Source organism: Globicephala melas, chromosome 4 (genome assembly GCF_963455315.2).
Source record: "Globicephala melas chromosome 4, mGloMel1.2, whole genome shotgun sequence".
NCBI lineage: Eukaryota > Metazoa > Chordata > Mammalia > Artiodactyla > Delphinidae > Globicephala > Globicephala melas.
Window position 1 is genome coordinate 28,574,500 of NC_083317.1, and position 25,294 is coordinate 28,599,793.

General features: G+C 36.1%; 1 protein-coding gene across 2 annotated transcripts in view; it reads left to right on the forward strand.

Moving 5' to 3' along the window:
- NRIP1 (nuclear receptor interacting protein 1) overlaps window positions 1–25,294 on the forward strand; it is a 190,684-nt gene that overhangs the window by 165,194 nt on the left and 196 nt on the right. The window contains exon 4 of one of the 2 annotated variants that reach the window (XR_009563682.1): window positions 20,912–20,975. The exons of the other annotated variant lie outside the window; for it this stretch is intronic. The gene's annotated coding sequence lies outside the window, so the exon portion shown is untranslated. Of the gene's footprint in view, window positions 1–20,911; window positions 20,976–25,294 lie in introns of those variants that run through there. 2 annotated transcript variants of the gene reach the window in all.

Below are 25,294 nucleotides of genomic sequence, written 5' to 3' on the forward strand. Positions count from 1 at the left end.
ACTATATGTGTGTTTGCATGTAAAGTTTGTCTCATTCATTCCTCTCTCCTGGCTCAGTTAGTGGAAGTATTCTCATACCAGTTCTTTCCTTTAATAACTTGTCTGCTTTGATGAAGACAAATCAACTTCAGCTTTTTGTGACCCTTAGGGAAATATTCTATATCTAGTGGTGAAACTGATTTTATTAAAGCCAGTGTGAAATCTCTGCTTCCCTACGAAGAAAATTTTATTTTTCTTCACTGAAGATTGAATAAGAAAAAAAGAATCTGAATAAATATTATATTCGATTTTAAAAGATACAAATACAGAGTGGGAAGAGATCGCCTTTAAACTTCAAGTTTGGAACTAAATACACATATATTTAGACATATATTTTACATATTCATAATTGAGAATATTAATACAATTATAAAGCCTTAATAATGGAATGTTTTTATCCACTCACAAATTAAAGTTTTCATTACATTTAAACAACTTTTTCTGAATCAGGCACAAATTGCTTTTCTTCCTTCCTTCATTTGAGGAGCTAAAATAAGTTTTTGTTCTTAACTTTTACCTTAAAGGTCTGGCTATGCAGCTGATAGCTGGCTTAGCAAGATATCCTCACATCCTCTTCCACAAGGACCTCTGATATTTAGAGTCAATCCTGGCAGGAGTTTTGAAGTTCTAAAACAATCACAAAGTTTTCTCGTCTCTAATGATTCTTCGGAACGGTGAGAGCTCAGGTATGCCAGAAAGGTACTTGAAAAGAACAAGAAGTACAAGATGGCTTTGTTCCATTCAAATTAGGGTAGCTGCATTACTGCTTTATATATATTTTTTCCCCAGTAAAAGCTGTTCCTCTGTGTTTCTCCCTATCTCCCAAACTTCAGCATTCTGGATCACAAAAAAAGAAAACTATGTGACAGTCCTATCAACAAGCAGACCATATTTTTGTTATTTTTGTTAAGTAAATGGGGGAAATTAGAATTGATTTCTTATTACCGAAAAGATACTATTGTCAAAATAAGTGATCAGTTGAGCAAGGAAGGAAAATTCAGCCCGTTGTCACCATCACTCAAGGCAAGGCTGCACTCAGCCTAAAAATGAAAGGGAGATGAGTTGAAAATGAAGGCTTTCTATATACTGCTTTGTAGTCAACTCTTCTTTCAACCTCTGCAAAGAAGGAGAATGTGTTTTCCCTCCCAAGCAAGGAGCAGCAGGGGTTATCTTTTCCCGGAGGAGCTGAAATTTGTTTCCTTGTCAGAGGAGACAGACGAGGTCAGAGAAAACTCCGCCTCCCGGAACCAAAGTGCAGAAGCTGTGATTCTGGTTCATGACAAGAATGACGAGTGCTTATTGGCAGAGCAATCAAGCAAGACACCATCTCGCTTGCTGGACCACAAATTGCAGCACTGATTTAAAAATTATATACAGGACTTTCTGAGCCATGCCAAGGACCCCTTTCCCATTTTAGTGTCACTAGTAGTTAGTTTGCTTATTATATGTCCTATCATTTTTTAAAACATCTTTATTGAGGTATAATTGCTTTACATTGTTGTGTTAATTGCTGCTGTATAACAAAGTGAATCAGCTATACATATACATATATCCCCATCTCCCTTCTCTCTTGCATGCATCTCCCTCCCACCCTCCCTATCCCACCCCACTAGGTGATCACAAAACACCAAGCTGATCTCCCTCTGCTATGTGGCTGCTTCCCACTAGCTAGCTATTTTACATTTGGTAGTGTTTATATGTCTATGCCACTCTCTCACTTAGTCTCAGCTTACGCTTCCCACTCCCTGTGTCCTCAAGTCCATTCTCTACATCTGTGTCTTTATTTCTTTCTTGCCCCTAAGTTCTTCAGAACCCTTTTTTGTTTGTTTTTTTTTAGATTCCATATATATGTGTTAGCATATGGTATTTGTTTTTCTCCTTCTGACTTACTTCACTCTGTATGACAGACTCTAGTTCCATCCACCTCACTACAAATAGCTCAATTTCGTTTCTTTTTATGGCTGAGTAATATTCCATTGTATATATGTGCCACATCTTCTTTATGCATTCATCTGTTGATGGACACTTAGGTTGCTTCCATGTGTGATATCATTTTTTAAGGACCATGAAACTAAGCAAAGAATAGAAAGACCATAATATGGTCCTGAGGGGATACCACTGCTCGAAAAGCAAAAATGCTCGTGTATTAAACATGTCCCCGCAGGAATGAGAAAGAGTAAATTATCTGAAGCAAAATGAACGTGATTGGAAGTATTGATATTTCTACATGTCTTTTCCCTCCAACTTTTTATTTTGAAAATTTTAAAACCTACAGAAGATTGCAAGTACAATATGCTAAACATGCATATGTCCTTCATGTAGATCTGTGCTAATAGGGTATCTGCTATCCATATGTGGCTAATTGGCCACTTGGAAAATGGTGGCTATAGTCCAAATTGAGCTGTATTCTTCTACATGCCTTTCTAAAAATAAATACTTCCTAAAGTTTTCTGAAAAGTGAACAGATACTTGGTCCCTAAACCAAGCAGATAAAAATTATATACCTGTATATAGGTATAGTATATTATATATACACATATATATGAATTTATGTTAATAAATGTAAAGAACATGTATATGTGTAGCTCTGAGCACATATGTTTATCCATGGATCTAGTCTTCATTTTCAATAAATCACTCAGAAAAAAAGTGATTGTTTAGAAAGGTAGGATGGAAGTGTAGGCATTTATCTTTTAAAATGTCTTTCATAAAAAAAAAAAAAATGTCTTTCATGTTTCTCCTAAGGAGTAGACTGAGTCCTGATGAGTTTAGTTATTCTCATATGAAGTATATAATAGAGCAGAAATAACAGAATCTTTCCCTTTTTTTTGTAAAATAAAATGAAGACATACATCAAAAATGGAAATTTTAAACACTAAGATGTTTCTTTCCGGTGATTGTGATTTTACTAGTGAGTTTAGATCTAAAACTTACCTGTTTGAAATCTTCTTTGTTCCTCTTCCTACTCCAATGCAAGCTAAAACATAAATATAGAATTGTTAAATTTATTTGTAATCAATTCTAAATCCAGTAATCAATATTCAAAGATTCAATAAATCAGTGAAGTCATTGAAAAGTTTAAAAACTGACAGTCAATGACTTTGATCCTCTTTCTATCCACTCCCACGTGAAATGTGACAAGTTTATTTAATAAGTAAATAGAACATACCCAAAGGAATGGTGTTCCCTCTAATTAGTCCCTCCCTTTGCAAGGTGATTCTCTCACAAAAGTTTTTTTTTTTTTTTAAAAGCATATTTCTATTACTATCCACCTAAGTGCTATATCATGCTATCATGCTTCTTGGTAAGTAGATTTGAATCTTGCAAACTAACAAACTTGTTTAAAACCAAGTAGGGTGATAAGACTGAAAAAACTACCTCTATTAGTCTGCTCATGCTGCCATAATAAAATATCAGAGACTGGGTGGTTTAAACAACAGAAATTTATTTCTCACAGATCCAGAAGCTGGAAAAGATCAAGGTGCTGGCAAAGTAGGTTTCATTCTGAGGCGTCAGTAGTTGTTGTGGCACGCAGGCTTCAGTAGTTGTGGCTTGTGGGCTCTAGAGTGCCACAGGCTCAGTAGTTGTGGCGCATGGGCTTAGTTGCTCCGCGGCTTTTAGGATCTTCCTGGACAAGGGCTCAAACCCGTGTCCCGTGCATTGGCAGGTGCATTCTTAACCACTGCACCACCAGGGAAGCCCCCTGCTTTTCTTTTAACGGAGTCAAAGTTTTCTTACTAATTTTTTCTTTTGTTGATTTATTATTGTTCAACTCTTTGTCATATAACATTGCAATTTATTTTTGACAGGTTTTCTTTTGACTCTTGATTTAGGGTACTTATTTTATAGAAATGTTCACAGCTGTAGTAAATCTATCAATTTTATCCTGCTGGGCAGTGATTCTCAAATTTAATGCGCATCAAGATCTCCTAATGTATTCATGAAAACACAGATTCCTGGGCTCCACCATCAGGGGGTATTATCCCATAACTCTTTGGTTGGTCCTGGCAACTTTAGCAATAACTGAGCTGATTCTAAATGAAGTAGTTAATAAACCACACTGTGAAATACTGCCTCACAATTTCTTACTTTGCATTAATACTTAGGGCTTCTCATGGTAATATCACATAAATAGCTATCTATATTTTCTCCTATTTTCTCATGTTGCCATTTTTCTACATCTATCTATTTAGTTCGGCTGGAATTTATTTTACTATATGCTTTATCCCAAGATATTGAACCATTTTTCCTATCACAACTTATTGAACAGCAATACATTTCCCCAATAATTTATAATTCCAACTTTATCATTTACTACAAAGTTATAAATACTTGAGGCTTTTGCCGAGTTTGTTTTTCTGTCCCACTAAATTATCTATCTATTCCAGCATACTGTTTTAATTACTATATCTTTTCAATGTATCTGTTACTATGAAAAATGTCTTGTCCCCATTACTCTTCTTACACAAACCTATTTTGGCAATTCTCACCTGTATAATTAAAAAAAAAGTTTGTCAAATTAATTTCTGAAAGTTTATTGGAGTTGTATTTAATCTATAAAATGTTTTAAGGAGATGGCACATCTGTGCAATGTTAGGTGCTTCTCACCTAAAAGTAACCCCCAAAGGCCACACCTACTAATACTAATACTCTCAGCTTTGGGGGTAAGAATTTCAACATATGAATTTTGGGGGATAGAGACATTCAGACCATAGCAACCATAAAAGAAGCTATGAATAAACAGAGATGTATAACACCACAAGGTGTTGGCAGGGCCATGCTCCCTCTGCAAACTGTAGGGGCACCCTTCCTTGCCTCTTCCTAGCCTCTGGTAGTTTGCTGGCAATCTTTGGTGTTCCTTGGCTTTCAGCTGTATAATTCAATTGTCACATGGCATTCTCCCTATTTATGTATACGTATATATGTATATATATAGTTATTAAAGTTTTAGTAAATCAGGATGTGTTTTTTATTAATATGAGCTCCTAAGCTATTCCAATCAGTATTAAAATACTGATACTGATATAGGCTTATTAGATTTTCTCTATATAGTCTCACATACATACAAATGTGTTTGAATACATGTAAATATAAAAATTTTCTCATGCTTTGTACTATCTCCCAAGATTCCTAATACTCCACAGTTACTAAGGCAGGCAATGTTGTCATAGGTCTGAAATGAGAAAGGCATCTGCAGTCTATAAACTAATATATCTATTTTTCCTTCAGAGTTTAGAAAATCATTTCATTTGATATTTTCTATGATTAAGTAAAAAGCTGTTTTATTAACATTCTATTTCCCTTCAAAACTTTTCAGGGTAATGAAGACTTCTGAAAAGTTTAAGATTTTCTCTGCCAAGCAGACTGCCTATATTTAAATATTTATGAGAATATACATTATATGTACCCTTTAAAACACAAATAGAATGTATTTTTGTTATTTATTAGGAAATACTTTGATTAATTAAACAGATCTTAGAATTGTACATCACTTTAGGGTTGTTTGATTCAAAAGAGTATTTGGTTGCAGTGATAATTTCCATTATGAAAATGCTTTAAAATGTGATCTTATTTCCTTTTCATAATCTCTTCTCAGGAAAGTAAACAGGAACCATTAAAGTTGTACCTAGTGATTCTCAGGGGTTACTTCACTGGCTCAATCCAATTCTCAAGCGTGCTGGCCTTTTTCCTTTTAAGGACAGTGAAGTCCTGTCTGGGAAGGCTATGGCGTCATGCACAGGGAAGCCACAGCCAGGGAGAGGAAAGCCATCCCCTGACCAGGTTCGATATTGCCCCCATCAGGAACATCTCTGCAATGGAAAGTTGCAATGACTGTCCAGCTGTTTAAAGAGCAGGGGTTATCTATTTTATATATAAAGTAGATAACTAATAAGGACCTACTGCATAGCACAGGGAACTCAACTCAATACTCTGTAATGGCCTATATGGGAAAAGAATCTAAAAAAAAGTGGGTTTATGTTTATGTATAACTGATTCACTTTGCTGTACACCTGAAACTAACATAACATTGTACATCAACTATACTCCAATAAAAATTTTTAAAAAAGGATATATTAGCTAATATTATAATCTCTTAAAAAAGGAAATGGTTGCTCTAAACTAAGAATAAAATTAGTTTTATTTTTAAGACAAAAAAAAAAAAAAAAAGAAGAGCAGGGACGCAGTCAGGCCAGAGAATGAAATTCAATTTTCATAAACTAACAAAACAACAAAAGTAAGAGAGAAATCATTATTCTCTATCTAAACTGGAGGTCCAAACAAATCCTCCCTGATTTAATGTGCAGATTCTGTTACAGAGTGTGCCAGCCGCAGGGATTTTCCAACTGTCTCATGACTCTTGGGCAACTTTGCCTTTTCATTTGGCTTTTAGCTGAGCAGGCTATGGGCTTTTAGGTTTAACTTAGGGAAGCTGCCCCCTATTGGGCTTTGGTTGGTGGGAGAACTCCTGGACTTAGGAAGGGAAGCTGCTGTACTTGCCCCTGAATGACCCCGGGACTTTGGAACCTTCTGGATGACACAGTTGCTTACCCTCTTGTTATCAACCTGAAAACCCAGTCAAGCGATACATTTCCAATCCCCTGACAGTCTCATGACCAACTTGTAGGTATTAGGCAAAACAGTCTAGAAGCACTGTCATAAAGTTGTTTACTGGCCTGTCTCAGGAAAACTTTACTGTGTCCTGGCAAACTTTATGCTCACACACCAACTCTGAGAAGTCAAGAGTATTATGTATAATAGTAAGATTCTTAAAATTGACTCATGAACTGGGCTGTGAGTAGCTGACTTATCCTTGGTCTAACAGAGAGGATGTAAAATGGCCCAGCCATGTACTTCCTCAAAGTCAATGACAGTAGAAATGAGGAAGGGGTCAGTCAAGTCAGAGAAAGCCTAGACAAAGGCCAAGTCGGTACCAAAGAAGCTGTCAATCTCTCTGCACTTTTCACACATGCCCAAACAATGCACTCAGCCGATACTGGAACAAAATGCAGATAAATGTTATATGTAGTTTGTTCTGATATAACTGTCCCTGTCATAGGGCACAAGCTCTCTATGCGAATACTTCTGTTTCATTGATCACGCTTTTCTTTTGAAAATGTAACTAAATGTCATTTCTGCTCTGCTTTTGCTTTACAAATAGGCTTTGAGTATTTAATTATATATGATAGACGTTAATATTTCTATGTTGGATGTGAGAAAGGTTATTATAGTATGCAATGTAGTAAAATATTTGTTTTATGGAAAGAGAGAAATGCTCAATCATTTTAATTTACATTCCTGTGCAACTTGGGTCATGCTGCCCTAAGGAGTTCTGTTTTCTAAAGAATAAGTCTATAGGGTGACTCCATCATAGACTCAAGTTACAGCATGAAACAAATACAGCCTGGGGACTTTTGCTATGCATAGTACCTTAATTTTCTAGAACAAGACAAAAGACAGTTATAATAAGTAATTTTGAATAAAACTCTGATTTATTATCATTTTATTTTAAAGACCTCCATGAGTTTGAGATAATTAACACAAACGTTCATGCTCTTATGCAGTATAAAGAACAAAAAGAAATCTGCTAGTGATATAGTTTTAAATGCAATTTTAAAACAAAATATGTAGGACCAATTGTTTTTTTTATGATCAAGGAAAGACAAGTTACCAAACTGCCGTTAGGAATTTATGTTGGTATGAGTGTATTTATTTCAATTAAGGAGAGATATGATACAACAAAAATAATGATAGTAGATTAAATTATGCCTTAAATATAGATAAAGAAAGAGGTCTTTCTTTCTCCCTTTCTCTTTTTATTTGGAGCCAATAGGGTAGAAATTGGAGTGGCCAGCAGGGGGCTTCTTTTAGCTTTCTCCTTTAAATTAAGTGCTAAACTGAAAATGCATTTTAGTATTTAGTTTCATGAATCAGGAATAAAGTTTAAACAAAACATGTTTTTCTTCTGTTTCGTTTATCCTCCTTTCTACTCCCCTTCTCACCACTATTCTTTCTCAAGACCTGTAAAATGTGTTCCCTGCTGCCTGGGTTGGCCACTGCTGGCGCTGCACCAGCTTCCCCATCCCAAATTAATACTCTATTTTTGAAAACTTCCTGGCAGGGTAGGGAGATTTGGATGACAGACTTTCCACCAGATGTAAATTAAAATTAAATTAAGAGCAAAGAAGTATAGTCTGGTTTGATGATTTAAATGGCAGTTAGAGAAACCTGGTTTCACCGTGAAGCATTCGGGAAGGACTTTCTGAAATGATGGGCTTGAATAGTAGTATAAAAGGTAATGAATGGCCGTGTAATATGACATTTTAAAAGAGTGTTATGTTTTCGCAGGAATTTGAGAGTGTGTGAAAGGCATCCAGAACTAATCTGACCGATCTTGGAACATAACTCCAAATCATCTTCCCGTCCTGTTTGATCTGCATAAAGTTTTACCTGGTTCTTTACCTTCTTTTGGGGGCCCATTTCACAGACATAGGCTCAAGAACTTTACTGACAGCATACAACAATTCACCAGACAGGGAATCGGAAGGCAAAATTGTGGCATTTTGTGTTATCCAAGTGAAATCTCGAGATAAATAGAAACTGACCTTATATACTTTTTCAAATAAGAGTTGGGTCCTGACAGAGGAGGAAAACAAGACCTCTATAAGGATTTTGAAGTCAGTAATTCCAGGTTCAATATCCAATATCCAAAATTATGTTAGGATTTTGTTTTAACTTTGGAAAATGAAACTTCGATTGTCAGGGAAATACAGATAATACAGAACAGACCGACTTAGTGTCCTGTTTCCCAAACTGGGACATGGGTTACTGAAACCATAGGATGAGCCTACAGCTACTTTCTATTGTGCCAATTTACACAGGGATTTGGAATAAAAGAAGTAATTTAACTGTCAAAAAAATTTTCAAACACCTTTATGCTAACCCAATAGTGCCATGTTATAAAGCAGAATATAAAATTCAAATGATTTGCCTAGATACAATATGAACCTTTAAGAAATTGTGAACATGCAAATGTCCACTATAGATTGATCATTCCCCTCCCCCCAATCCCCCCACCCCATACACCAGGATACCAGTAAGATAAATGCTCTGGAAGCCAAACTATCAGATTTCTCATCTTGGCATAATGGTTGATTCAGTAAACGCTTTATGCATCAGTAAAATTGATCACAGCTTTTAACCCAATTAAGGAATTCTTAGAAAATTAGGATTATAGAGTTGACTATTGCCTTATATCATTTATATGGGTAAAGTATAAACATCACTATAAATGTGTTTGTTGAGAGTCTTGGGATCTACCTGAGAGGAAAAGGAAAGGGGTTGGAAGCAGAGATATCACGACTATGACTAAAACATAACTGTGATTTATATGTGCTTGCATAGCTTTGTCCTCTACCATACCTTAGTTCTCAGGGTTATTCTTCAAAACAGGGAAGAAATGCATTTTTATTACTGGATGATTTAACCAGTGACCAAGATTATGACTTATAACCTTGGATTTTAAGACTGTCTATGGTCATAATTTGAGCCTGAAATTTAATAGATTCCCTCTCTGGTCCTAAAAGAAGAGGTCAATAAGGGAAGACTACTTTTATCTAGTTGTAGTTTATAAAAGAGTTCCTAGGAATGACATCGCAGTGCCACTTACTTGGTACAAATCACTCCTCAATATTTGTCGGGACTGCTATCCCAAGGAAAAGATACCTTTTTATTTTGAAGCTCTGATGAGCGTTAAAGTAAATGTGCAAAAATAAAACCCCTAATATTCTTTCTTTTAAAAAATACTCTATCACTTTCCCCTTTTTAAAATTTCTTTTTCTTCTGTGAATGGGAATGAGAAGTGAAAGTTAATGTATGTAATCATTCATTCATTGAACTTGGCTATCCTTTGAATTTTTCTTGCCTGGTTATTATATTGTTTTGAAAAACTTTGATAGAAAAATATTAAGAGGAAATGAATGAAAGGTAGATCAGTCGGTTGTATGGCACTAACTTTTAATTAAAATATGTCGAACTTTTTTCAGGTATAGGCTATTCATATCTAATTACACAGAGTCTTATTGTCAAAGAGGAGGTACTTGGTTCTCTTTCTTCTATATTCCCTCTTCATGCTCAGTATATTTCCCAGTATTTTGTGCTGGAGACCTCTTAAAAAACCACAAAACCCCCCAACCCTATAATCAATCAATTTTATGCTGAAAAAGAACCTTAGACAGTATGATTCATTGATTCTATTAATGGCTCCAATTTTCCATGGACAATTGTTCCATGCCCTTTGGTAGAACCTCCCATCTTGGTCCTAACTTGGCTCTGTGACTTGCTTTGACCAATGGGCTTATAGCTGACTTGATGCAAGTAGAAACTTGAAACAACACTTCTGCATTTCTGCTTCTCTTTGTGGATTCCTGCCACTGCTGTGAGAACATGCCCTGACTAGTCTGCAGGAGAGACACATGAGAAGGCCAATGAAGGACCGATGAAGAAGAGCTGAGTTTTCCCAGTGATGCCATCAAGATAAGCTAATCACAACCGATCAGTCATCTGACAGCAGATGTATGAGTGAGCCTAATTGAGATCAGCCAACCCACAGGTTGAAAGAAAGGAATAAGTGGCTGATGTCTTCAGCCACTAAGTTTGGGATGGTTTGTTTGGCAGCAATAGCAGATTGATATACACTCTTGCACTGTTGGTGGGAATGTAAATTGATACAGCCACTATGGAGAACAGTATGGAGGTTCCTTAAAAAAACTACAAATAGAACTACGATACAACCCAGCAATCCCACTACTGGGCATATACCCTGAGAAAACCATAATTCAAAAAGAGTCATGTACCACAACGTTCACTGCAGCTCTATTTACAATAGCCAAGATATGGAAGCAACCTAAGTGTCCATTGACAGATGAATGGATAAAGAAGATGTGGCACATATATACAATGGAATATTACTCAGCCATAAAAAGAAAGGAAATTGAGTTATTTGTAGTGAGGTGGATGGACCTAGAGTCTGTCATACAGAGTGAAGTAAGTCAGAAAGAGAAAAACAAATACCGTATGCTAACACATATATATGGAATCTAAGAAAAAAAAAAAAAAAAGGTCATGAAGTACCTAGGGGTAAGACGGGAATAAAGACACAGACCTACTAGAGCATGGACTTGAGGATATGGGAAGGGGGAAGGGTAAGCTGTGACAAAGTGAGAGAGTGGCATGGACATATGTACACCACCAAACATAGATAGCTAGTGGGAAGCAGCCGCATAGCACTGGGAGATCAGCTCCGTGCTTTGTGACTGTCTGGAGGGGTGGGATAGGGAAGGTGGGAGGGAGGGAGATGCAAGAGGGAAGAGATATGGGAACATATGTATATGTATAACTGATTTACTTTGTTATAAAGCAGAAACTAACACACCATTGTAAAGCAATTATACTCCAATAAAGATGTTAAAAAAAAAAAAGAAATTCAAAAAAAAAAAAGAAGTGAGAAAACCGAGCCTGGGGATTTACATTTTCTCCAACTTTATGAAGCTACTAACCTCCCCAGATTTTAGAATTGAGCGTTCTAGTCCTCATTTATGTAAAACCTAAACACCGAATTATTGACAAACTAGTAAAAACCTAAACACCTAATTATTGACAAACTGGTAAAGTCTTACCAGATAATTCCAAATAACAGCACAATAAACAATGTTGCTTGGAATTGTTTTGATTAATATTATCTTTAAGGTTAAAGATTTTTGTCAAGACTAAGCATATATTACATTGCAGAAATTGTCATTCATGCAAATCCATTTTCTTGTGCAATTGAAAAGCTTCATTTAGTGTGCTGAATCTGTAGTTGCATTAGATTCTTAAGGAGTTAGCCCTGTGAAGCACATTACAACTGTCCTCTAGAGACTGGGCTAGTTTCCAATTGATTTCAGGTTGCAATTCAAATTCTTGTCTTTCATGTATAACAACGGCACATTGTTTTAACTCTTGACCTCTCAAACACTATTGGAAATAAAATCCTAAACTTTGGAACTGGAGGAAATGTTACTGTGGAATATATACAAGGGTAACATCATATGGGTTCTTTTCAATTATAACTCAAGCTTTTGGATCTAAAATATAGGGTTCTTTACTGAATTACACCTTTCCTATGGCAATGAATTTGGATTGAGAAGTGTATATTCAGAATGGTATTCTCTTTTAATAGTTTGATATTTAATATGATTTCCTTTTATTAAGCATGTGTCTTATTTTCTTAATCTTGATCTAGTAGATTATTAATTATGTCAATTATTTTTTTCTTTCTCGTCTTGGAGATAGGAGATGATTAATAGTTCTTAAATGAATTTTTCTTTCTTCTGATGTTGACTTGCTTTTAAGGACCACGTTTTCCAAACATATGGCACTGGAATTAATTCATTTTGATTTTCATTGATTTATTGAGTGTGCACTTTTTGGTCAATATTATAGTATCATTAGTTGACCACAATAAATCTATATTTATGTTCTGAAATAAGTTGATTTCTCTAGTCTTCCTCTCTATGAGCTTAGGTTATTTTTTATGTCTGTGACAACGTTCAAAGGATTTAAAGGAAAAATACATAATACTTCCCACAAAATACTTCCCTTCTTGGGGAAGAAGAGATATGCCTAAAAGTTTAATGTACTATGCTTTTCTGTCACCAAAATTCAGAAGAGACCATATTAATATCATTGAAATCATTTCATTTTTCCTAGTTACAAATTATTTAGTTCTTCCAATAAAAAAGATGAAACAAACTAAAGCCTAGTGTTTAGTTATCTACTACCGTACAATAAATTATCCAAAACTTAATGGCTTAAAACAACAGACATTTAGTATCTCATAGTTTCTGTGGGTGAGAAATCTATGAGCAACTTAACTGGGTCCTCTGCTCAGCATATCTCATGTATACATCATGTATACATCATGGTTTCATCTGGGGCTGTGGTCTAATCTTGAGGCGCAGTTGAGTGAGCATCAACCTCCAAGTTCATTCATATGGTTGCTGGCAGAATTCAATCCCTTGCAGACTGTCAGACAGAGGGCTTCGCTTCCACACTTTTGGCCAGAGGCCAGCCTCAGTTGCTTCTCAAATGGGCCTCTTCAACATGAGAGCTTGCTTCATCAAAGCCAGCCAGAGAGAGAAGCTGCAAGTGAGAGGAAAGTCAATCTTTTGTAATCTAATCACTTAGATGGCATCCCATCACTTTTGCTATATTCTGTTCATGAGAAGCAAGTCACTAGGTCCAGCCCACACTCAAAGGGAGGAGTTCATACAGGGTGTGAAAGTATACAGGAGGAGCTTCTTAGAAGAATACCTATCATAGCTAGAGTGGTCCAGCTGTTATTGTGTTACTGTTGTCTCCCTTCCATATATATATGTGTATATATATAATTTCTCTCTCTCTATATATAAAAAACTTGGTTTTTCTTATCTATAACATTTAATCACATATATTTAACATCACAACCTAGTGAGAACATTGTAATATACATGAAATTTACATGAAGTGGTTAAGCATAGAGTTCTAGACTACTCTAGCAGCATTAGTGAAAATTTGGGGTGTCCAATAGTACATTAGGATTCTGTTTTCAGAATTCAGTCTACCTGTGAGCTGTTCTCTTCTACAAAAAGAAAGAGCGGGTTATAATTTTTTGGTCTGCTCCAATGTGGCTCAAATAAAGATACAGAAAACAACACTGAAAAATAAGGAGATGCCAAACCCCGCATGATTTGCACTTGCAGCTGGTATTTCACACAATACGGAGAAATAAACTTCTCAGATTCTCAATTGTGCATAGCTTTGCAATAGCTAGAGTTACAGAGAGAGTTAATAAAGATTTTTTACATGACATCTAGATATGAATGATTTCAGATAATTGAGAATTCTCTGTAATTAACAATATAGGTTCTGACAATACAAGGAGCTGGTCATCCCAACACAAACTGGCACAGAAGAGCAGACTCTGATCTATGAAAGAGTAGAATCTAGACCAGGCCAGGTCAGAAAGATTTCTTTTCACCTATCTTGACCAAGGATTTCATCAACTCCATCAGGTATGGTGGAGGCAGACCTTACTAGTGCCCACCAATGTCCAGTTTTTCCCTCCAGGCTTATGGAAGGTTATACTTCCCAGCAACTTTTCAGTTAGGCAGGATCATATGATTTTCCTGGCCAAAGGATTGTAAACAGAAGCGCCATGTGTTACTTTGTAGACCAAAATATAGAAGAATGGGTCTGAAATCACCACACACTCTCTTCCCCCTTGCTGGGGCAACTGATGATTTTCAATTGGTGGAGTCTCTGTCAACGTGGGTCCTTGACTAACTATAATACATAAAAGAAAGTCCCTGCACTGTCCAGTGATGGACATGTATCATGCCTAAAGTGACAACTTTTTAAAACGTTAAGACCCTTTGTCTTACTTTCCTGTTGCTGCTGTAACAAATTACTTTAAACTACGTGTCTTAAAGTAACGCAAATTTATTACCTTACATGGCTGGAAGTCAGAAGTCCTAAAATCAGAGTTTTGTTGAGGCTGCATTCCTACCAGAGGCTTTTGGGGAGAATCTGTGTCCTTGCCTTTTCAAGATTCTAGTGGGCACCTACACTCCTTGCCTTGTGGTCCCTTCCTTCATCCTCAAATCTATCAACATAGCATCTTCAAATCTGTCTCTGTCTTTCTCTCTCTTTTTTTCCTCTCTCTGTCTTTTCTCTGCTTCCATCTTCACGTTTCCTTCTTTGACTCCGAGCCTCCTGCCTTCATTTGTTGTAAGGATACTTGTGAATACATTGGATCCATCCAGATAATCCTGTGTAATTTCCACATCTCAAAATTTTTAACTTAATCTGCAAAATCCCTTTTGCATGTAAGGCAACATTCACAGGTTTTGGGGATTAGGATATGGACATAATTGGAGACATGTAACCTACCATATCCTTGGATTTAGAGGTTTATGTGTTACTACAGCATAGTTTAGTGTATACTGAGTAATACAGAAGCCACTAGAACCTCATTTTGCATTAATGGGGTATGAGTATGCTTAAAGTAGCTATTTAGTGGGTTCAGATAGTCTCAATTTTTCTTTATGAGGTTACAAAGTACAGAACTTGCTTATGAAAGATATGTACAAAATGCATAAAACAAAATGATAATTATGTATCATTCTCAAATTTTTGATTTCTAGGTTTTCCAGACAAGGTAAACACCAAATAACACCAAAACAAACTTTATTCCTATTTGGGTATTTTTATATTACACATTACTTATTGTATAACTGCATCTGAAGGAATTATAACAGATATGTAAATTATCTGCGAAGAGTGAGACTATATTTCAAAAACTTATTTAATTATAGCAGTAACCACATTTTATTTATTAGGTTGTTTTCCTATGTGGACAAAAAGACTTTTTAATCTGCAGATAATATCTTGTGCTTAGTCACCATTATGTAATTACTTTCAGGTGGAATTTTATGATGTGGAAGTGCTCATGAAAAACCCCAATTTTTTTAATGGGATAGTTGTATTCAAGATACAAACAGATCAGGACAGATGATTAGGATACATGCAGCAAGACTGCAAATGAAATTTTGTGGGTTCAGACAGTGACTCATATAAGAAAGGGAGCTAATGAGTATGGGGCTTGCCCTAATTTTTTATCATTTCAACTCCAGAAAATCATAAATTCAATGATTCATTTATTAATTCATCCATTTATTCCTTCAACATTTCTTCAGGACCCACTAGGATGATACTGTAGTTCATTTATAAGGATATAGGCTTTGGAGACAGATTGACATCTAAGTTTTAATATCAGCTTAACTACTTACCAACTGTATCCAGTTGGGCAAATATGGCCTCTCTGACCCATAGTTTTGTCACTTATAAACATAATAATAATGTGTACACTTAAGGGTTTTTGTGAAAATTAGAGATTATGTACATCAGACACTGTAAATTATGGGCATTCAACAGATAATGATAGAAACTGTGATTGTTATCTACCAGAAATCAAGATGCAGAGATGAAAACCACATAATTCCTAGCTACGAATAACTAAAGAGGGAACAAACAACCACAATGCAGTTAGAGGCACGGGCAAGCTATGGATCAGGGAGAAGAAAAGGATTTAGTCTATGGAAGGGTCATAAAAGGGTTCACATGATAAGTGACATTTTAGATGGCTCAGAAAAATTGTATTAGGTGTCCAAGAGAGAAGACATTGGAGCAGTATGTATAGTTACATGTATGAAAGCCCAGGGATAATACAGGAAACTTCAAGTAATTTGGTTTCTCTAGAGCACAGGGCTTTCTTAAACTCTCCCTCCTTCGCCATTTTGCTCTTTCAAGATTCAGGTATAGCATAATTTTGCCTATGAATCTTTTCCTAATATATATCACTCAGAAAAATTACGTACTCTTTCTCTCATGCTACTTCTGTATTGAATATATACCCCAAAGACATAGTTTCTATCACTTTAAAAATATTTATTTGTCTTTCCTCTCTACTTGGTTGTAAATTTTACAGGTTCATGGACTATGCCTTATTCATCGTTATATTTAAAAGAATAAATATTAAGTAATTATAATAAACATTTCTTGACTGAATGAATACATGAATGGTGGGGCAATGGCAGGAGACTAGAAGAAGTCTGAATGAGTTTGCTAAGCTAAGGATTTTGGATTTTTTCTTGTGGGTGACAGACAGGCATAGGGAGGAGAATGAATTGAGAAGCCCAAAAAAATGAATTTTAGGGCATCATCATTGTCCAAGACAAGAGCTAAGGGAGAATGGTGGAGAGTGAGGGGAAGAGACATATTCAAGACATATTTATGACTTAGAATGGACAAGTCTTGAGAGTTGTTTGGTAATGGACATAATTTAAATTCCTGGCAGATGAGAATATTTGGATAAATTGTCCACACTGAACAGGTTGAGTTTGAAGTTTCTATGAAAGTCCTGTCGAGAAGCAGTTATAAATATTTTACAGGAAGTCAGTAGAGTAGCTAGTGTTGGAGAGCGATGTTTGGGAACATAGGTGAAATTGAAACTGTAAAGATGGTTGAGGTCACCAAGCAAAGTGTGAAGACTGAGAACAGAAGGTAGAGTCGAGCAAAGAACCATGAGTAACATCAGTATTTGAGGGGTGAAAGGAGAAAACAAAGCCAGAAAAGCCAATTGGAAAAGAAAGATCAGAAAGAAAAGAAAACCGGGAGTATTGTGTGTGATTGAAGCTAAGTGGGTTTCAGGAAGGTGGGTGTCATTAAAAAAATTTTTTACAAGAAATAAAATAATGTGGCTTTTGAACAGAAGCTCCTGTAATTAGCAACTAAGAAGCTTGTGGTAGCCATTTTTGCCACATTTTAATTGTAAGGGAGAAGCCAGATTAAAATGTTTGAATAGAGACTTGATCAGAGAAAGAGGATTCTGCATACAGACTTCCTTAAAGAACACTTTGACCTGAAGGATGAAGATAGGCTACTCATTAAAAGATCAAACAGGGCCAAATGTGGATCATTTTAGTATGTGAGAGACTTGACCATAATTATGGCCTGAGAGAAAAAGCCAGTGTAAAACAAGTGATTGAAAATACAAGATAAATACAGGATTATCGATGGAGCAAGTGTTATGAGGCAATGGAGCAGGATAAGTAGAAAGAATGGTGACAGAGCTTGCACTTCTCCACACGCCTAAAGAAGAGGAGAAGAGAATTGTGCAGTCAATATTGGTTATGAAGTGGCCATAAAATGGTGACTCTGTCTGTAACTGTTTAAGGCATTTATTCGGAGGTATAGCTCATTTTTTTTCAGTAAGCATTTAATTGAGGATGTGCTATGTGACTAGCACTGGGACAGTTGTTTTCACCTTTACACCGTCATTTAATCTGAAGAGAGATCTTTGATCCCAAAGAGAGGTTTAACAGTGAGGCTGTAAAGCAAGTGTGGGGATAAACTTTTGGAGGAAAATACCTGGGAAGTTTTTCAGATTACACCATCCAGCTATAGTTCTTGGCCTGAGGATAAGTTGACCTGTCTTCCAACCTTAGGAAATGACACACCTAGTGTGATTTGTGTATGTGGAGATGTGGTAGTGGGGGAGGATCGTATGGAATGCCCATATTTTGTGGCCTCTAGGTCAAAATAATTGCCTTTTCTTTAGGCATTTTGACTTATTAGCTTTGGATGTCTAACATGTCAGCTTCATCGAGCTGGTTCTAGAAAGCCATTCATAGTGGCAAAGAGCCTTAGAAAATATAGACAAAATATAGATGTGTACTGTGGAGATGAGGACCAAGGTTTCTTATTCCAGGTTTATAATTCTTTCCAAGAGGTCATGGTCATCTTCATCTGAGATTTAGTTTGAGCATGAAATTAGAAAGTTCTAGTTTGCATGTGGAATTTCATTCTGATCATGTCAGAACAATAAGGAGCATTTACGAATGTTTTCATTCCACTCTTTTGAAAGGAATTAAATACAAATTACTTAAATGTATTTAATAGATGAGAATCCTATTTTCTAAATACTGTTTGGGCTAACATAAATTCTTCTCAGTCCAATGTTTACTTTCCAATGGTCTATGTAAGATAAAGAATTGATTTTAGTTTACTGAGCCCTACTTTGCCATATTTATTTATGTAATGGTTAGTTTATAGGCTTGTTTTAATATCAACCAAAGAGTGCTTTGTTTCTATTGACTTTTCAGCTTTTCTACATTTCTCTTCTCTTCTTTTGTCCCTTTGTCCCCTTTCAGTGGGCATTGTCATTTATTTACTACCTTTAAATCTTCTGAGCCCATTCTTTTTGCTGAACTAAATCTTTAATCACTGTGGCAGGGGTTGAGGTGGTCTTATCCTCTATTCACTTAGGTAAATGGCTTATATTTCTAATTTAACAGGGGAAAGCGAGAAGGAGGAAAAACTTCTACGGGACTGACAACTGGGTTTCTTTAGGAAAGATAAATGGGTTCTTAGGAAAACAAATGGGAGATAAGAAAGTTTGTGATGTTTGTTTATGCCAGTGTGAGTGGTCTTTTTCTGTCTTCTTCATAGCCATAAAATTCCCCACCACCACCCCCAGAGAAGGTATTTATGATAGTTGAATTCTTTGGGGAGAAATCTCTTTAGACAAATAAAGGAAGTTCAGAAAAAAAAAAAATCATACACATTGTTATAATTTTGTGCTTTATGTGTTTAATTTCCCTGTCTGAAACTTCCCATAAGTTTCATAAATAAGCTGGGTTGTCTGATTGCCCCATATCTCATTGAATCAGCATTCTAGTCCTGGGAATAGGTCAGTAAAATTATACAGTTGTATCTTATTTCAGGAGGCAGTGGTACAAGTAGCGGTGGGGCACCCACCAAAGTTAGACCTTTATATGGTGTAAGCAATTAGGCACTTAATGGGGGATATTTCTATGGAAACAAAAGAAAAATAAAGAATAATGACCAGAATAGACTACAAACCCGGGGGTTTTGTTTTGTTTGTTGTTCCATTCAAAGTGTCTTTAGATGGGATAGTAAGGATGGTAGTGACAGTATCACAGTCATGGTTATTCCCTGGAGCAGAGTATGGAAGATGCAGGTTTCTAGTAAAATTTTTGAGTGATCCACAGTTATGGTGATGAATTTTTTGTGCTAATTCATCTAGCTTCAGCTTGCAGCTCTTTGGGAAAAGGGCAGTTTTAGTCCTCAGCGATGCCAAGTCAGGAGGGTAGGAGTAAAACTAGAAAGATTAATTGCCAACAAGATTGTAGGATCCAGTTTAGAAAGAGGCAAGAACAGCTCAAAGACAATGAATAGGACTAGAATCTGATAACCCACAAGGATGCATTACAGATTTTCAATAAAATATAATTTTTTTCTCTATGGTCACCCCAATTTTGATCAAAAATAGGCAAAGTAAAATTACTCTTGCTTACAAAATAAGTCTAGTTTCATTAAATTTGGCCTGGTCATTTACATAAATGTGGCAAGGATGGAAATTGACTATATAGACCTTTTGAAGTTTGCTTTGCTGGAACTTTTTTTTTTTTTTTTTTGCGGTACGTGGGCCTCTCACTATTGTGGCCTCTTGCGTTGCGGAGCACAGGCTCCGGACGCGCAGGCTCAGCGTCCATGGCCCACGGGCCCACGGGCCCAGCCGCTCCCCGGCATGTGGGATCTTCCCAGACCGGGTCACAAACCCGTGTCCCCTGCATCAGCAGGCGGACTCTCAATCACTGCGCCACCAGGGAAGCCCATGCTGGAACTTTTTAAAGCCTCTTGAATTCGGGAAGTCAAGCCAAGAACTCGCCATCAGACTTTATTTGCAGTATCTGTAGATTTGGGTGAATTTGTCTCTTCTTAAGGTTCCCCAAATATTCTACAATTCCTGAGCTGGTCAGGAAGTTACTATCCTTACTTATTTGTAAGGCTTGGAATCCTATAAATCAGATACAGCACCAGTTTTTTTAAGGAGGGCTTTGTAAGCATTGGCTTTATAAAGTCAACCTAGGGGCTTCCCTGGTGGCACAGTGGTTGAGAGTCTGCCTGCCGATGCAGGCGACACGGGTTCATGCCCCGGTCCGGGAGGATCCCACATGCCGTGGAGCAGCTGGGCCCATGAGCCATGGCCGCTGGGCCTGCGCCTCCGGAGCCTGTGCTCCGCTACGGGAGAGGCCGCAACAGTGAGAGGCCTGCATACCACACAAAAAAATAATAATAAAAACAAAAATAAAGTCAACCTAGTTTCTTAAAACTGTATGGTTATAACTGATGCTATGCACATCATTCTCAAATATGACATTCCAGTGAAAGCTTTAGTAAAACTAATGTTTTCAATTATGTCCTGTTACAGGGAGAAAATATTCTTATTGAACTTACACAAATAACTATATTGCCAGAGTTTCTGCATTCTGGAGGGATCAGGTAACAAGAAAAAGATAAATGCTTCATTTTTACTTACAAGGTACCATCTATTCAATTATTGTGTATAGATAGCTTAAAAGAAAGAGGTTCTTTATATCAAGAAAACAGAACATTAAAAAACCAGTAACACTCTGAGAAAAAGTCAAAAAAGAAACCATAATCCTTCTTCATTAGTTCTTTCAGCTCCACATAATTAATTCTTATTCTGTTTGATCTTGGGTTAGTGGTTTTGTGAACTCATTAGCTTTTCCATTCATTGTGGAAATCCTTATTCATTCCAGTATATGATCTTAAAGTTATTTAAGCAATGCCATTAGAAGCTTATACTTCAGAATACCTGTCATAGTCCTTTTCATGAGTCTCTGAGACAGTCCTTTTTGATGAAGATGAAGCACTTTGGCCAGTAGCTGATTGTAAGAACTTTCAGAAAAGAATCAGAGTAAAACAGTAACTATGTGTGAATCACTAAAGGCTTAAATGACTGTGGTTAAAGATCTGATGAGAGTTTATTATAAGGCAATTGAAAAGGAAATTTAGATGACTTTGTCACATACGACTTTTAAAAATAACTGGAATTACGACTGATAAAATTATAACAAGACATATTATGGATAGTAAGGACATTGTCAAATTTCTAAAAAACTTTATATAATTTCTGACATACTTACATTAATAACATATACCCATACAAATATAACTAGGAATGTAAGTATCTCTACTTATTTGACAATGCTTCCCATGCAATTTAGCTTATCAAATAAACCTAATTAGTGTGACATCTCTCTTTTTACAAGGTAAGAAAAGAAATTCTTTGAAAATTTCCAGGGATCCTCTGGGAAATCTAAAGGTCAGTTCAAGGTCAATAAGACTTTATTTAGAATTTGATTTGGAGAAGTTATCAAAAATGTCAAAAGGTTTGAACACTTGATTAAACAGGATCACAGATCAATATGAAACAATACTATTCAACCAAAGTGATAATAAAAGATTTAAAAAGTAAATATAGGGGGAATGGGAAGTTAGTGTTTAAAGGGGACAGAGGTTCAGTTTAGGAAGGTGAAAAATTCAGGAGATGGATGATGGTGAGAGTTGCACAATAATGTGAATGTACTTAGTGCCACCGAACTGTATGGTTAAATATGGTTAAAATAGTATGTTTTATATTATGTGACTTTTACCCAATAAAAAATAATTTTTTAAGTAAATATAGGAGGTTATATGATTATTAAAACAAATACACAAATTAGCTCTTTTAACATTTAGAGAACTTAGTTTTGGTTCTGTTCATTTTCAGGACACGATAAAGACAACATAAAGCACAAGAAATTATTCTGGTAAGACACAGAATCTTTGTTCCTAGGTGAAAGACTCAAAAGGTAAAGAAAAACCTTTTATAATCTGTTATTAAGAGCAGACAAGTAATCCAAGAAAACCTTGTCATTTTAGTTTTACAGTGGTTATTGATAAAAATCTCCTTGTAACAAATCCATTCAATCTTAGCCAGTTTAACCACATAAGCTATTCTCTCTTGCTCTCTTCTTTCTCCTGTTTCTTTTCTACCAACTCTTTATAACTTTTTATTTCCATCAGGATTTTGTCCTTTATTTTCCTCTTTCTTGTTTTGGAACAATGTGTTGAAAACCTCTAAAAAATTACTTCAGGGCAAGATTACTCTCCTTTTTTTCCTAAATAAAAACATTCTACATTCTTTAAATACTTTGCATAGGATTTTTTTCTTCAATCTTATTAGTCTTAGTTCTATCCACACATACTGTTTACAATTCTTTTTTTGGGGGGTTGCATTGGGTCTTCGTTGCTGCGCACAGACTTTCTCTAGTTGTGGTGAGCAGGAGCTACTCTTCGTTGAGGTGCCTGGGCTTCTCATTGTGGTGGCTTCTCTTTTTGTGGAGCATGGGTTCCAGGTGTGTGGGCTTCAGTAGTTGCAGCATGTGGGCTCGGTAGTTGTGGCTTGTGGGCTCTAGAGAACAGGCTCCATACAGGCTCAGTAGTTGTGGCTCTCAGGCTCTAGAGTGCAGGCTCAGTAGTTTAGGGGCATGGACTTAGTTGCTCCATGGCATGTAGGATCTTCCTGGACCAGGGATCGAACCCATGTCCCCTGCATTGGCAGGCAGATTCTTAACCACTGCAACACCAGGGAGGTCCTGTTTACAACTCTTAACACTTAGTGACCTCAATTTCCAGAGAAAAAGAACATGCAGGCAATGTGAACTGTCTGCTACAAACCAGCATTCTTTAGTATACTGGCAAGTTTATGAATACACAGTTTCATAATGTATAGAGGCATATGCTTCTTTATAGTAAAATATCTCAATATGGCAGCCTCCAGAGTGATTGATGAGTTCCAACCATCCTATTCTCATCACCAAACTCTTGGGGAGGAAAACTTTTTCCTCTACCCACTTATATTAAGGGACTGGGGTACTGCAAATTAAGCCGACAAAAAAGACAGATTAGCAAGAGAAAAAAAAAGTTTGTTTGGACATGGGAGTACACAAATGAAGTGGCTCATTAAACAGCTAAGATTAGGGGCTTATATATCTAACTTAAAAGTAGAAAGGCAGGGGTGAGAAAAGGATTCTCAGAAAAAGATGGGTTTCTTTAGAAAAAATACATGGGTTCTTAGAGGAAAAAACAGAGATAAGAAAGTTTGTGATAATGTTTGTTTATGCAGGTGCAAGTGGTCTTTTCTCACCTTCTTCATGGCCACAAAAATCCCCTGGAAAAGGGATTTATGATAGCTGAATTCTTTGGGGAGTCTCTGCCTTTAGACAGAGAAGAGGAGTTCAGAATAAAGGTTCTTCACAGAGGTATATTCTGGATCTCTTTCCACAGTCCATTGCAGCTTTATCCACGTGGACTTCCGTGACTGTCCTACTCTGTAATGCAAGATGTAATTCCTGAAAGCCTCATACCTAATGACAGTGAGGCCTAGTGTATTACATATAGCATATATTGTGTATTTTTTAAACCACTGGATAGTTGAACTGATTAGGCTTTCGAGTTATATTTATTTTTAAGCCACTATGTGTTGTAAGAAATACATGAAAGACATCAGAGACCCTGGCTTACTCTGGTCTCTCACAAAGTTATATAATCTAGTCTTTTCTTTGAAATTTATTTTTTTCTTAGGTAAAATGAGGATAATAATAAACCATTCCTACAAGATTGATGAAAGATAATGAGATAAAGGAGAATGAAAGAACTTGGCATAGTGTTTGATACATAGTAGGGATTCACTAAATTTCAGTTGAATCTAAATCTAGTTGAACCCAAATTTTTGATGATGGCAATGAACTAACCCATTATGTTTTCTCCCTGTTTCCATTCATTTCTTGTCTTACTTTTAACAGTTTTAATTATAGTGGAGATGTAATAGTGTGGTCTATTTTTTTCACTTAACATTATCTGATATATATTTACACTGCATTTGTACCATGTTATCCCTCTTAAGGTCACTACGCCATGTTGTCACTAAAAATCAGTCAAGTGGAATCACACAGTCATTTGCCAGTGCTAGTTATTTGTTTGGCAAGGTGGAAGCTTATACTTTTAGATTGCAAATTAATGGCTAAGTTAATCTTCCTTTTTTAATTAAGGAAAGTCAACTAACCATAAATGTTGATTAAACAGATGATGGTACTGAAAGCAGCATATAGATAATATATGTTACACAAATTACTTAGCCTGTGTGTCTTCATGAAGAGTAAAGAGAAAATCAAGGTGATTATCTGAAATCTATAGGCTCAAAGTCTAACAAAACAATGTTTACCTCAACCACATTTGTGAATTTTTGCAGGGATTATCTGTCTAATTGCTCCAATAATCCACTTAGGTCCTTAAAATTTTATCTAAACCCTCTTTGTTTTAGTCATTAGAAATGATTATTTTCCCTTCACTATTTTATACATGTAAATATTGAGAAGATAAATGACAGAGTGATTACTAAGCTCTTTACAGGAAGTACCGAGAATAAAGGCAAAATACAAAAATAAAGTTTTAAACTGCTCACATTATTTTGGATGGGAATTTTCTTGTTGTTCTTGGTCAATATTTCTTAGTCTTACAACAAACCTTAGAGAATCAGCATCCTAAGTTATTTCTGCAGGATGTAAATTCATCTGTTCTTCCTCCAGATAAGTTATTTATTTTAGAGAAAAATCATTGTTGAGGTTGAGACTTTATCAGGTTAAAAAGCAGCTTAAATCCAGTGATGAAAGTGTTATCTCTCATTTGCACCCACTATTAGTTTGAATTCAGGTATTTGTGAACCTCTAGAAATATTTACTTTTTT